Below are 13,155 nucleotides of genomic sequence, written 5' to 3' on the forward strand. Positions count from 1 at the left end.
AGTGAGTTCCAGGACAGCCAAGGCTACACAGAGAAACCCTGTCTTGAAAAAACAAAAAACAAACAAACAAACAAAAAGGAATGTAAATGTAATCTAATGTTTGTTAGCAAGGCAGAGGGAATGGAGGAGAAAGGCGAGCAAGGCCTGCCAGAGCCGTGTTTGCCACACTTGGTCCTGTGGGAGACCCTTCACCAAGAAAGCCAGGTCTGTGATCTCAGTTATTCCAGAGACTGGGACAGAAGGATCACTAATTCAAAAGCTGCTCTGCTACAGCGTGAGTTCGAAAGCCATCCTGGTCAGCTTAGTGGGATCTTGTCCCAAAAAGGAAAAGGGCTTGGAAGCTCCGTGTGGTGGACCCACTCATCTTTAATCCCAGAGTTTGAGAGACAGACACAGGCAGATGAGTTCAAGGCCAGCATACTCAACATAGTGAGTTCCAGACCAAGGCTACATAATTAGATCCTGGTCCCCACCCCTAGGCTAGGGTCAGAGGGGAGGCTTGAAATGTTGTTCAACAGTACAGAGCTTGCTGAGAATCCATCAATAGGGGGTTAGGGACATGACTCAGTGGTAGAGCCCCTGCCTAGAATCCTCCAGTGAGGGGCTGGGGGTGTGGCTCAGTGGTAGAGCCCCTGCCTAGAATCCCCCAGTGAGGGGCTGGGGGTGTGGCTCAGTGGTAGAGTCTCTGCCTAGAATCCTCCAGTGAGGGGCTGGGGGTGTGGCTCAGTGGTAGAGCCCCTGCCTAGTATGTACAATGCTCTGAATTCAAGTCCTAGTACTGGAGACAACATCAACAAGAAGACAGTGAAAGAGAAAAGAGAAGAAGAATCATGTGTGAAAACTGAAGTGACAGACACAAACCCTGCATGGGTCTGAGCTAGGTCCTCCACATGCACATATGTTGTGGTTGAGTTGTCTGGTGTTCTTGTGAGACCCCCAACTTTGGGAGTTGGAGGGGGGGCTATCTCTGACAGCTTTGCCTGCGCTTGGGACCCTTTTTATACCGCTGGGTTGCCTTGTCCAGCCCCGACATAGCGTTTGCACCTAGCCTAGTCTTATTGTATGCTGTGCTCACGTGATATCAGTGGAAGACCTGCTCTGTGTTTTGAAGGAAAATGGAAGAGATGTGGATGGGGGAAGGGGATTTGTGGGGAAAGGACTAAGAGGAGTTGAGGAAAGGGAAACTGAGGTCCGGATATAATGTATGAGAGAATAAAAAGTAGAAAAGAAAGAACCATGTGTAGAGGTGGTGAAAGTGGGGGAGGCAGCCTCTGGCTCCCTGTCCCCCCCCCCCGACACTACAGCTCCCTCTGGCTCCCTGGCTCCCCAACACCGCAGGCTTTGCTCTGCAATCCCTCCCTGTGGGGTGGGGATACAGTCACAAGCACAAAGCTTCAAAGCTTAGTACTGACCCTAACATCTTGACATTGTGCTGACAATAGCTTTTCCTCCCAAGCTGCAGGCACAGTGCGTCTGGCTCCTAGCCACAGGCAGCACTAAAATGGAGAGACCTACCTTGAAAAGAATCTCCCCAAAGCCATCAGAAGTTGGGACATGCTCTGCAGAGCCTGACGCCAGCCTAGGCCAGGGCTATAGATAATCCTGACATGGGGTATTGAGTTCCTAATCCCTACAGGGAGATCACAGGGTCTACTTCAGAACCTGAACAGGCATGAAGAGGCCCGGGGAGAGATGACAAAGAGAAATATATGGGGATAGTTAGAAAATGAGGTGTGGTGATACAGATGCGAATCTCAGCACTTAGGAGGCAGAAGCAAGAGATTGTGGTCTCAAGATCAGCATGGGCTACAGTAGTGAGAGAGGCTCAGGCTCAGAAGCCAGATCTGTTGGTGAAGACCTATAGCCTCAGATATTTGGAAGGCTGAGACACCATCACAGTAAGTTCATGGCCAGACTGGGCAACTTAGTGAGATCTTATCTCAAAACAAAAGCAAAAACAAACAAACTGAGCATCTGGCTAGAACCCCCCAGTGAGGAGCTGGGGGTGTGGCTCAGTGGTACAGCCCCTGCCTAGAATCCCCTCCAGGGAAGGACTGGGGTGTAGCTCAGTGGTAAATCACTTGCCTAAAAGCCAGCAGTGAGGGCCTGGAAGGAGGGCCTCATGATTACATAAGATCTACCAGTTAGGGTTGTGGCTCAGTGGAAGAGTACTTACCTAAAATTTACTAGTGAGGGACCCAGGCATGACTCATGACGTGCTAGAGCACTTGCCTGGAGTTTACCGATGAGGAGCTGGGGTAACTAAGTAATACTGCATTTGTCTAGCTTATGAAGGCTTCAGGTTCAATGCCCAGTGCCTCTGAGAGTAGGCTTAGAGTTTTCAAAACCCTCTTTAATAAGGATTCTGAGAACCTCCCTTCTAGCCCACCTACCAGAGGTAAGGGGGAAGAAAGGTTGCTAGGAAACAGGGGTCGGGGGGATATGGACCTATTTAGAAGTAGTTCTTTGGGGCGATTCCAATCTTCATTGTCAAGATATCAGCAGTCCATTCCAAAACACCAAACACTAACAGTAACAGCGGCTCGACACAAGGTTCCTCCGATGGGCATGAGGCCTTGGAGCTGGGATGCAGCTGCCAGAACACCGCGAGAAGTTCTCCGGTGCGGTTCTCTCTACAGAATCGTGACAAGCAAAGATCAGAGAAAAGACTCACCAAGCATTGCAAGGCAACACAATGCAAGAGCATCACCTCACTCTCCGTGAGGTTAGATTTATATTCTTTCTAAACACCATGCTCCCCGTCAAGTGGCTGCCTCAGCAACACATCCTCTCATAAGACAGCTTCCAGGAAAACAACCCAAGACACAACTGAGTCTCCAGAGAAACCAGGAAGTCCCACCTCACCTGAGAGTCCTCCCTGGGAGTGGGGGACACTAAAAAGATGGAGACAAGAAGTCACAGGAGCAGCAGAGAGAGAGACCTTCGTTACCAAAGTCTGCTATCCCAGGAAATAGAAATCTGAGTGCCTACCACACCAGTGCTTCAGGAGGAGAAAGTTAGTGGTAGGAGATAAGTTTTTTCAAGGGCCAGCAATATGGAGAAGAAAAGAGGCTGCCTCAAAGCTCCATCATGAGGAGCTTGAGGAAACAAAAGGTTTCGCAGAGGGTTAGGGAGGTGCAAAAGGTATACAATGTCACTGAACCAAGTCTTAGTCATCCAGTACCCATATCTCTCTTTTTCTTCTCCAAAACATGAGAACAAGCTGTTACATAGGGCTATCCCTGCCCCTCTTACAGACAGACATACTCACACGTCAGAAGACTAGGGATATATAATAACTAACATTTGTAATTTTTATTTAGTTGTTTATTTTGGTTTTTTTGTTTGTTTGTGTTTATTTGTTTGTTTTTTGAGAAAAGGTTTCACTGTATAGCCCTGGCTGGCCTTAAACTCACAGATATCTGCCTGCCTCTACCTCCTGAGTGCTGGGGTAGAAGGCATGTGCCACCATGACTGGCTCTGACGTAGTCATCATCACCAAATCTTAGTTGTGGTATTAGTCACTAGGAAGCAGCTAAAAGGAGAGAGGGTCTCTTCTGGCTTCCAGTTTGAGGGGATTCGTTCCATCATGGGTGGAATGGCGTGGTGGCTAGAGTGGAGGTTCAGCTATTGATAATGCATCTTCAGTCAAGAAGCAAAAAACAAACAGAAAATGGGGCCAGGCTATAAAACCTCAAGGCCTCCCCCAGTGACCCACTTCTTCCAGCAAGGCTCCACCACCTTCCCACACAGCACCACCAACTGGAGGCCAAACACTCAAATACTTAAGCCCAGGAGGGGCATTTCATGTTCAAACCATGATTGCCAACTTGGTGAGATAATCACCCGAGACACACCTCTGGGTGTTTCCAGAGAGGATTAACTGAGGCTCCTCCTAGATGTGAGGAGCATCCCCATGGGCTGGGGTCCTACACTGAATACAGGGGGAAAGAAAATCGACAGGGCACCAGCATTCATGTTCCTGTGAATGCAACGAGATGGCTTACATCATGCTCCCACCACTGTGATGGGCCGCATCCCTCATGAATACAGGGGGGAAAGAAAATCGACAGGGCACCAGCATTCATGTTCCCGTGAATGCAACGAGATGGCTTACATCATGCTCCCACCACTGTGATGGGCCGCATCCCTCAAACTGTGGACCAAGCCGTTGCCAACAACCCGGGCTGAGAAAGAAACGCATTCTGTTCTAAGATCATTTAGGCCATGGCACACTAAGGACAGAGGGAAAGATCTGCCCAACAGCTCCCCCTTCCCTGAAAGCAAGCGAAAATGTTCTTTTGGTTTTGGTTTGGTTTTTTTGGTTTTTGGTGGGTTTTGTTGTTGTTGTTTTCTCTGTGTAGCCCTGGCAGTCCTAGAACTCACTCTATAGACCACACTGGACCTCACTGGCCTGGAACTCAGAGATCCCCCTGCCTCTGCCTCCTCTTTCTCCGGAGTGCTGGGATTAAAGGTGTGCGCTGTCTGCCACCACCACCTGGCTTGCGCTGTTTCTTTAAGACTTGAGGCTTGTCTGGGTCCGGTTCTCTCCAAACTCGCTTGTCATTCTATCCGGGGGCAATGCCCTTTCTTCCTAAACATGCTTCTCCCAGATGTTTGGTCCCAGGAACAAGAAACATAATACAGAAAGTAAGTCACATGGGACACGGCCGACGTTGTGACCCAAGGACTTGTGGCTCCAGAGCCTCGTGAGCAGGTTGTGGAAATGTGGAGGTGGGCCATCTTGGAGGGAGTTTGAAAGACCAAAATGCTGAAAAAATGCAGGCAGTGATGGATGCTGCGCTCACAAAGTTGGGTTTGGCTTGCTGGCTTTGCTTTTATTTTATTTATTGTGTTTTATATATGAGGGTTTCTCCTTCCTGTGCCTGTGTACCACATATATGCCTGGATCCCACGGAAGTCAGGAAAGACCATCAGATCCACTGGAGCTAGAGTCACAGATGGTTGTCAGCTGCCACGTGAGTGGTGGGAACCTATGAAAGGCACAAACCTTTAATCCCAGCGCTCGGAAGACAGGTGCAAGTGGATCTCTAATGAGTCCAGCCTGGTCTACATAGAGAGATCCTGTCTCAAACAAACAAATGAACAAACATCCAAAAAAAAAAAAAAAAGCTAGGCTTCTCCCAGTTGGGGGATAGGGTCCCCACTCATCTCCAAATTTTTAATCCAGAATGGCTCCTGTCTAAAGGAAATACAGAGACAAAATGTAGAGCAGAGACTGCCCCACCTGGAGATCCATCCTGTATACAGCCACCAAGCCCAGACACTACTGAGGATGCCAAGAAGTACTTGCTGGCAGGAGTTCAATATAGCTGTCTCCTGAGAGGCTCTGTTAGAGCCTGACCAATACAGATGTTTGCAGGCAACCATCAGACTGAGCACGGGGACCCCAGTGGAGGAGTTAGAGAAAGGACTGAAGGAACTAAAGGGGTTTGCAACCCCATAGGAAGAACAACAATATCAACCAACCAGACCCCCCCCCCAGAGCTCCCAGGGACTAAACCACCAACCAAAGAGTACACATGTAGGGACCCATAGCTCCAGCTGCATATCTAGCAGAAGATGGACTTATCTGGCATCAAAGAGAGGCCATTGCCCCAGTGTATGGGAATGCCGGGGTGGTGAGGTGGGAGTGTGATAGAGGGAGGGGAATGTGATAGAGGGTTTGTGCCGGGAAACTGGGAAAGGGAATAACATTTGAAATGTAAATAGATAAAATATCCAATAGGAGAGAGAGAGAGAGAGAGAAGCTAGGCTCAGCCACTCTCCTACAATGGGTCAATTGAAGAGGTTAACAGTGGACGTGACAGGCTTATTTAGTGTGGCCACATTTGGCAAAAGGAACAAATAGAGGCATCAAGTGTTCCCTAAGCCCATCCCATCATTGGGGTTCTGACATTAGCTTTAGGTTTAAATAGGAAAAGAAAAGTGAAAGGTGCAAAATATTGGCTCAATTAGCACAATTAAGGAGGCCAGGGTGTGGTCTAGATCATGGCTGCCTCAGTTTTCTCTCTCTGCAAGGCGGTTCAAAAGAAGTCTCTATCTCCATCATCCTTGATAGGAGGGCTCTGACACCTTCAAAATGATCACACCTATGCCAGGTGCAGCCTCGCCCTCGGGAATAATCACTGTCACCTGAAGGATGATCTGTGTGGCACGGATGCCAAGTTGACTCACGAGGAAAGAAAACATCTTTTTGTTTTTGACAGACACGAAGGCAGTGAGGCCAAGTTCCCATGCTGCTTACCTTGAAGGCCAAGCTGAAGAGCAGGCGCGCTGTAGTGAAAGCAACGTCTAACCGTCTGCTTTTGTTTTGGAGGGGACGGGTTACTGAGGACTGGGTTAGGAGCACTTGGTTACATTCTGTGCCTGGTAGTTCTCTGTTAACTTGACTCTGGCTAAAGTCCTCTGAGAGGAGGGGCCTCCACTGAGAAAATGTCTCCGTAAGGTTTGGCTCTAGGCAAGCTTGTAGGGCATTTCCTTAACTGGTGATTGATGGGGGAGGGCCCAACCCATAGTGTGTTGCCGCGCCTGGGCAGGCGACCCTGGGTTCTATAAGAAAGCAGGCTGAGCAAACCATGATAAGCAGGCCAGTAAGCAGCACCCTCCATGGCCTCTGTATCAGCTCCTGCTTCCGGGCTCCCACTCAGTTTGAGTTCCTGCCTGGCTTTCCCTCAATGGACTGTGACTGGATATGTAAGCCAAAGAAACCCTTTCCTTCCCAGGTTGCTTTTGGCCATAGCGTTTCATCACAGCCATAATATGCCTAAGATCCATTCCATCTAAGAATCTAACTGGATTCTACCCAGACCTTAACATTTTGGATGAGACTGAATTGAAAAGTAATCGACTTGGGCTGGAGAGATGGCTCAGTGGCTAAGAGTATGTATTGATCCTGCAGAGGACCCAAGTTCGGTTCCCAGCACCTATGTCAGACAGCTGACACCCTCCTGTGGCTCCAGCTGCAGGAGTTTTGATGCCCCCTCCTAACCACATCAGGCACTGCACACACATGACATACATGCTCACAGACATACAAACATACCCATAAATAAAAATAAAAACAGCCCAGTGTCTCATGCCTTTAATCTCAGCAGTCAGGAAGCTGAGGCGGGTGGTGTCTAAATTCAAGGCCAGTGTGGTCTACACAGTAAGACCTTGTTTCAAAACAAACAAATGAGTGAAAGTATCTATTTTTTAAAAAAAGTAATACACTAGTGAAGGAAATTCTAAGACAGCATTAACATTCAGCTGTGGTGTGATGACTGCATTTCCTCATATCTACAGTGGGAAGAACTAAAATATATGGAGAAATGTGCAGTTTGGCAGAAGAAAACGAGAGAGTTTATAGTCTCCAACAAGGAGGGTGCAGACAAAGCATTGGTAATTCTTAGAGAGATTAGAGTTATCAATTTCTCAAGGCTGAAGAGGTGGCTCAGTGGTTAAGAGCACTAACTGCTCTTCCAGAGGACCTGGTTCAATTCCCAGTACCCACAAGACAGCTGGCGACTGTCTGTAACTCCAGTTCCAGGGGACCTGATACCTACCCTCACACAGACAAACACCAATGCACATAAGATACAAATAAATTATTTTTTAAAAAAAGAAAAATAAAATCCTCACACTCTTTGCCTCATAGTCTTCCTAACCGTGTCCAGAAGCAAAACTCCACCCACTGAAGACTCCGACTTGAGAAAATATTCATTCATTTGAAAGGAGAGAGGTCAAGTACTGAGAAAGCCATTCAAAGGGTACCCTGCTTGTAACAACCACCTGGACCAGTCTTGTGCCAGGCCCAGCTTCCCAGGCACACGGAAGCCACGATGACTATTGGAACAACTTGACACAAGCTAGACTCAGTTTATCTAGGGAAGGGGAAGCTTGATTGAGGGGCTGCCTCCATCAGACTGGCCTATGGGCATTTTCTTTACTTTTCTTTTTTCTTTTTCTTTCTTTTTTTTTTTTTTTAACAGACTTAATCCATTTATTTTTCTTGTATAAAAACCCTTATGTGGTAGCCACAGCTGGAGCCTGGGTCCTCTGAACAGAGACTCTGGTGTGGGTTTTCACAAGATGAGCAGTGAATTCCTGAAAAGGAGACTTGGTGAGCACAGTCTCTTTCCAGAGGTCAGGGGTCAGGTAGCTATCTATGTCTTGGAAATGGCATCAAAGGTGGCCTTGGTAAAGTTGCCCAGGGTGGCAGTGCAGCCTCTGGCTGAAGTGTAGCAGTTGTCCATACCGGCCGTCATCAGGGGCTTCTCCCGCACAGGAGCAGGCATTTTCTTAATTAGTGGCCGATGTGAGAGAGCACAGCAGGTGGTCCTGGCATGTATAAGAAGCCAGGCTGAGCATGCAGGGCAAGCTAGGAAGCAGTAATCCTCTGTGACCTCTGTTTCAGCTGCTTCCCAGACATCCCTCAGGGAGGGAGTGTAACCTGTCCCCAGGTTGCTCTCAGTCACGGTGCTTTATCGAAGCAATAGAGACCCTAAGACAATATCTGAACCTGGCAGTAGAACTTGGGAGTATCAACCAAGAGGCCCCAAGAGACCAAGAGACACCATGTAAGGCAAAAAAAAAAAAAAAAAAAAAACAGGATCCTAAGTGGTTGTGGCATCCCGGGGATGCTGCCGATGCACAGGATGCGGCGAGGAAAGCCACAGCAGGGAACAGAACGAGGAACAGGACTACCAAACTCTCTCGGAGTCCATATGATGCTGCTGCAGCTCTAGACCAGCACTTCTCAGCCTCCCCAATGCTGTGACCCTTTAACGCCGTTCCTCAGGTTGTAGTGACCCACCCCAGTCATAAAATTACTTCATCACTACTTCATAACGATAATTTTACTGTAACGAATCATAATGTAAATCTCTGGTTCGTAAGCCCTGTGTGGGTCACTGGTCCAGATGCCGACCATGGGGCTTCAGGGTTTAGTGGGATTCCTGGTGGGTTCTGGTGTTGCTCTGGCTCAGTCTCCTCTCACTAATGCCCTCGTTTCCCTACCCTAAATGGTGAATGTCTAATATATGCCATTGTATATAAAAATATATAACTTGAATTTTTTTTAAAAAGTACATCTGTGTGTGTGTGTGCTGTGCTGTGCATGTATGTGTACACATGTTTTCATCTATGTGTATACATGAGTGTGGAAACTGGGGGTTCTCCTCAACCACAGGCCACTTTATTCATTGCCAGAGGCTCTCTCAGTCTAACCTAGAGCTAGTGGGTTAATCTGGCTAACCAGCTTACTCTGGGGTCCTCATCTCCACCTCCTGAGCACTGAGTTACACATGGACCCCCACATCTACCAAGCATCTATGTGGGTCCTGGAGGGTCCAGATTTTAAAGACCACACCCCCAGCTCCAGCTTTTTAAATTTCTATTTTATAGGTGCTTGCGTTGAAGACTGAATCTCAGCCACTGCAGTGCACACCTTTAATCCCAGCTCTCCGGAGGCAGAAACAGGCAGATTTCTATGAGTCCCAGGTCAGCTAAGGAGAGAATCCATCCCAAAACAAAGAAGGAAATGAACTTTTGAACAGTTTTGAAGCTGCTAAGGTTACAGGGACTTTAGGGGGTGAACTAAATGTATTTTACATGTAAGGTAAAGAGGAGATGTCAGGGACCAGATGTAGAACATTCTGACTTAAAGATGTGGAGAGATGGGTCAATAGTTACGAGTGCTTGCTGCTCTTACAGTGGACTAAGTTTGGTTCCCAGCACCCACATCAGATGGCTCATGACCTCCTGTAACTCCAGCTCCAGAGATCTGTTCCTACACCCTTTTCTGGCCTTTCTTTCTTACGTTACTTCATGTGAGGTATCTGGTCACAGCAATGAAAAAAAACTAATTAGAAGGTGGGGGTTGTGGATCAGTACTTTAAAAACAACTGTGCAGAATACACCAGCGAGACCTGCAGGTGCAGCTTGGTGGGATACCACTTGCCTAAAACGCAACCGTGAGAGAGAGCATTGCTTAGAAAGCATGAGGTTCAGGCGGGAGAGAAGGCTTGAAGATTAAAAGCACTTGCTGCTTTTTCAAAGACCTCAGTTTCTTTCCCAGCATCATGTTGAGTGGCTCAAAACTGCCTGTAACTCCAGCTCTGGGGGTCTGGCGCCCTCTTTTGAGCTCTCTGATCACATGAACACACACATAACTTAAGAATAACAAAACTAAATACTCCTCAGACTTACTTTAATGTGCTATGACTATTTTGTCTGCATATAGTTATGGGTACCATGTGCGCATCTGGTGCCTACAGAGGGGAAAAGAGCGAGTCAGATTCCCTGAAACCAGAGTTACGGGCAGTTGTGAGCCATCGGGAACCAAACCTGGGTGCTTTACAAGAGCAGCAAAGTGCTCTTAATCAATGAGCTGCATCTCCAGCCCCATTGAGTGTGGAGGTGGAAGAGGGTACAGAGCCCAAGGCTGTGTCCTCAGTATGGGAGGAAAACACTAAGGATTATTACAAAGGGTTATGAAGGGTACCAGAAATTCTGGGTTTAGTAAATCTAAAGATCTGAAGATTTAGCAGTTAATATCTGAAACATCTAGGTTGGCCTCCCCTTCAGCAAAGGGCTTAGTATAGAGCAACAACCTTGCAGGACTCTGCCAAAAACACTCCCCAGCACTGATGCCCTGTTACACTGGGTGGGAGCTGAGGAGAAAGGGCAGTCAGAGGACAAAGAAAGTGCTGAGAGAGGCTGGAGAGATGGCTCAGTGGGTAAGAGCACTGACTGCTCTTCTGAAGGCCCTGAGTTCAAATCCCAGCAACCACGTGGTGGTTCACAACCATCCGTCATGAGATCTGACACTCTCTTCTGGTGCATAATAAATATTTTAATTTTTTTAAAGATTTATTTATTTATTATATGTAATACACTGTAGCTGTCCTCAGACACTCCAGAAGAGGGAGTCAGATCTTGTTAAAGATGGTTGTGAGCCACCATGTGGTTGCTGGGATTTGAACTCCAGACCTTTGGAAGAGCAGTCGGATGCTCTTACCCACTGAGCCATCTCACCAGCCCATAAATATTTTATTTTATAATAAATAAATCTTTGGGTCAGAGCAAGCAGGGACTGAGCGAGCAGGATTGACCGGAACGAGCAGAGGTCCTAAAGATTCAATTCCCAACAACCACATGAAGGCTCACAACCATCTGTACAGTTACAATGAACTCACATGCATAAAATAAATAAATAAATCTTTTTTTAAAACAATCTAAAAAAGAAAGGTGCTGAGAAAAAAAGGAGATGGGGGTCCCCATGGAGATGGGAGTCATAGACATTCTAAAACAGAGACCAGTTTCTAAGGGCCAGGGGATGGTGTGGTTTGAATGAGATGTTCCCCATGGTCTCGGGCATCTGTGTGTTTGGTGGCATCCTCCACTGGTAGTGGTGGTGGACAAAGCTTAGGGGTTGTGGGCCTTGCTGGAGTAAGTATGCTACTGGGGGGTGGATTTCAAGTGTTCAAAGACTGGCACCAGTCCCAGTGAGCTCTCTAATTCCTGCTTACAGTTCAAACCGTGTGCTCTCAATGTCACTCCAAGATGCCATGTTGCTGCCTGCTGCCATGCTTCCCTGCAGAGATGGATTCTTGTCCTTCTGTCATGGTATCATATCACAGAAACAGAAAAGTAACTGACACAGACGGAGACTTGAAAGGAGAAGGAACACAGGTGTTCTGAAGCTGAGAAATGAGTGTGTGCCTGGCTCACAGGGGACAAGAGGCTGAACTTTGTGTGGAGCACTCTTAGATGGTTGAGGTACAGGAATAACCAACACAAACTGAGCACAATGGCACCCACTTGTGATCCCAGCACTAGAGAGGCTACAACAGGAGGCCAGAGAACTGAAAGCCAGGCTACATTATACACTGAGATTCCCACTTCAAAACAAAAATGTTTTTAAAAGTGGTCAAGACTATAAACCAGGCAGTGGTGGTGTGCACCTTTAATCCCAGCACTTGGGAGGCAGAGGCAGGTGGATTTCTGAGTTCGAGGCCAGCCTGGTCTACAAAGTGAGTTCCAGGACAGCCAGGGTTACACAGAGAGAGCCTGTCTTGAACCCACTTCCTGCCCCAAAATGGTCAAGACTGGGTCTAGGAAGGTGGTTCAGTCTGTAAATTAGCTGTGCAAGCATGAGGACATGAATTCCATCTCCAGCACCCATGTAAAAGCTAGGCACACGGAGAGATGGCGCAGCAGTTAAGAGCACTGACTGCTCTTCCAGAGGTCCTGAGTTCAATTCCTGGAAGCCATATGGTGGCTCACAACCATCTGTAATGGGATCTGATGCCCTCTTCTGGTGTGTCTGAAGACAGCTACAGTGTCCTCATATACATAAAATAAATAGATCTTTTTTTGAAATAAAAAGGAAAGCTAGGCACTGTGGCACATGCCTATCAACCCCAGCGTCGAGAAGGCAGAGCCAGGGCATCCTATCGCTAGCAGACCCATCTAGCTGAGTCTGGAAGGTTCAGTGAGAAACTATGTCTCACACACACACACACACACACACACACACACACACACACACACACAAAGAAACTAGGTGGAGAACAATTGAGAAAAGACACCCAACGTGAGCCTCCGGTTTCCACTCATGCACACAAGCACACGCATGAACACATTCGATGCTTTTATAATTGGTTGGGGGGAAAAATCCCTGGGAGAGGAAGAGACAGTCTTCAGTGGTATGGCCTCCGTTAAGTTGTTCATGCTTCTGTAAGAGATTCTAATTAGACTCACTGGTTGACCAAAAAAAGGGGGATGGGGCAGGAAAATGGGAGGACTAGCTAGGAAGCGGGAGGGAGGATGGGGATCAGTAGGGGAGGGGATTGGACAAGAGATGGTAAAGGGGGGCTGGTGAGATGGCTCAGTGGGTAAGAGCACCCGACAGCTCTTCGGAAGGTCCAGAGTTCAAATCCCAGCAACCACATGGTGGCTCATAACCATCCGTAACAAGATCTGATGCCCTCTTCTGGAGTGTCTGAGGACAGCTACAGTGTACTTACATATAGTAAATAAATAAATCTTAAAAAAAAAAAAAAGAGATGGTAAAAGAATGAAAGGATATGACCAAAATGTACTCTGTGTGTGTGTGTGTGTGTGTGTGTGTGTGTGTGTGTGTGTGTG

Source organism: Mus pahari, chromosome 1 (assembly GCF_900095145.1).
Source record: "Mus pahari chromosome 1, PAHARI_EIJ_v1.1, whole genome shotgun sequence".
In the NCBI taxonomy this organism is placed as follows: domain Eukaryota; kingdom Metazoa; phylum Chordata; class Mammalia; order Rodentia; family Muridae; genus Mus; species Mus pahari.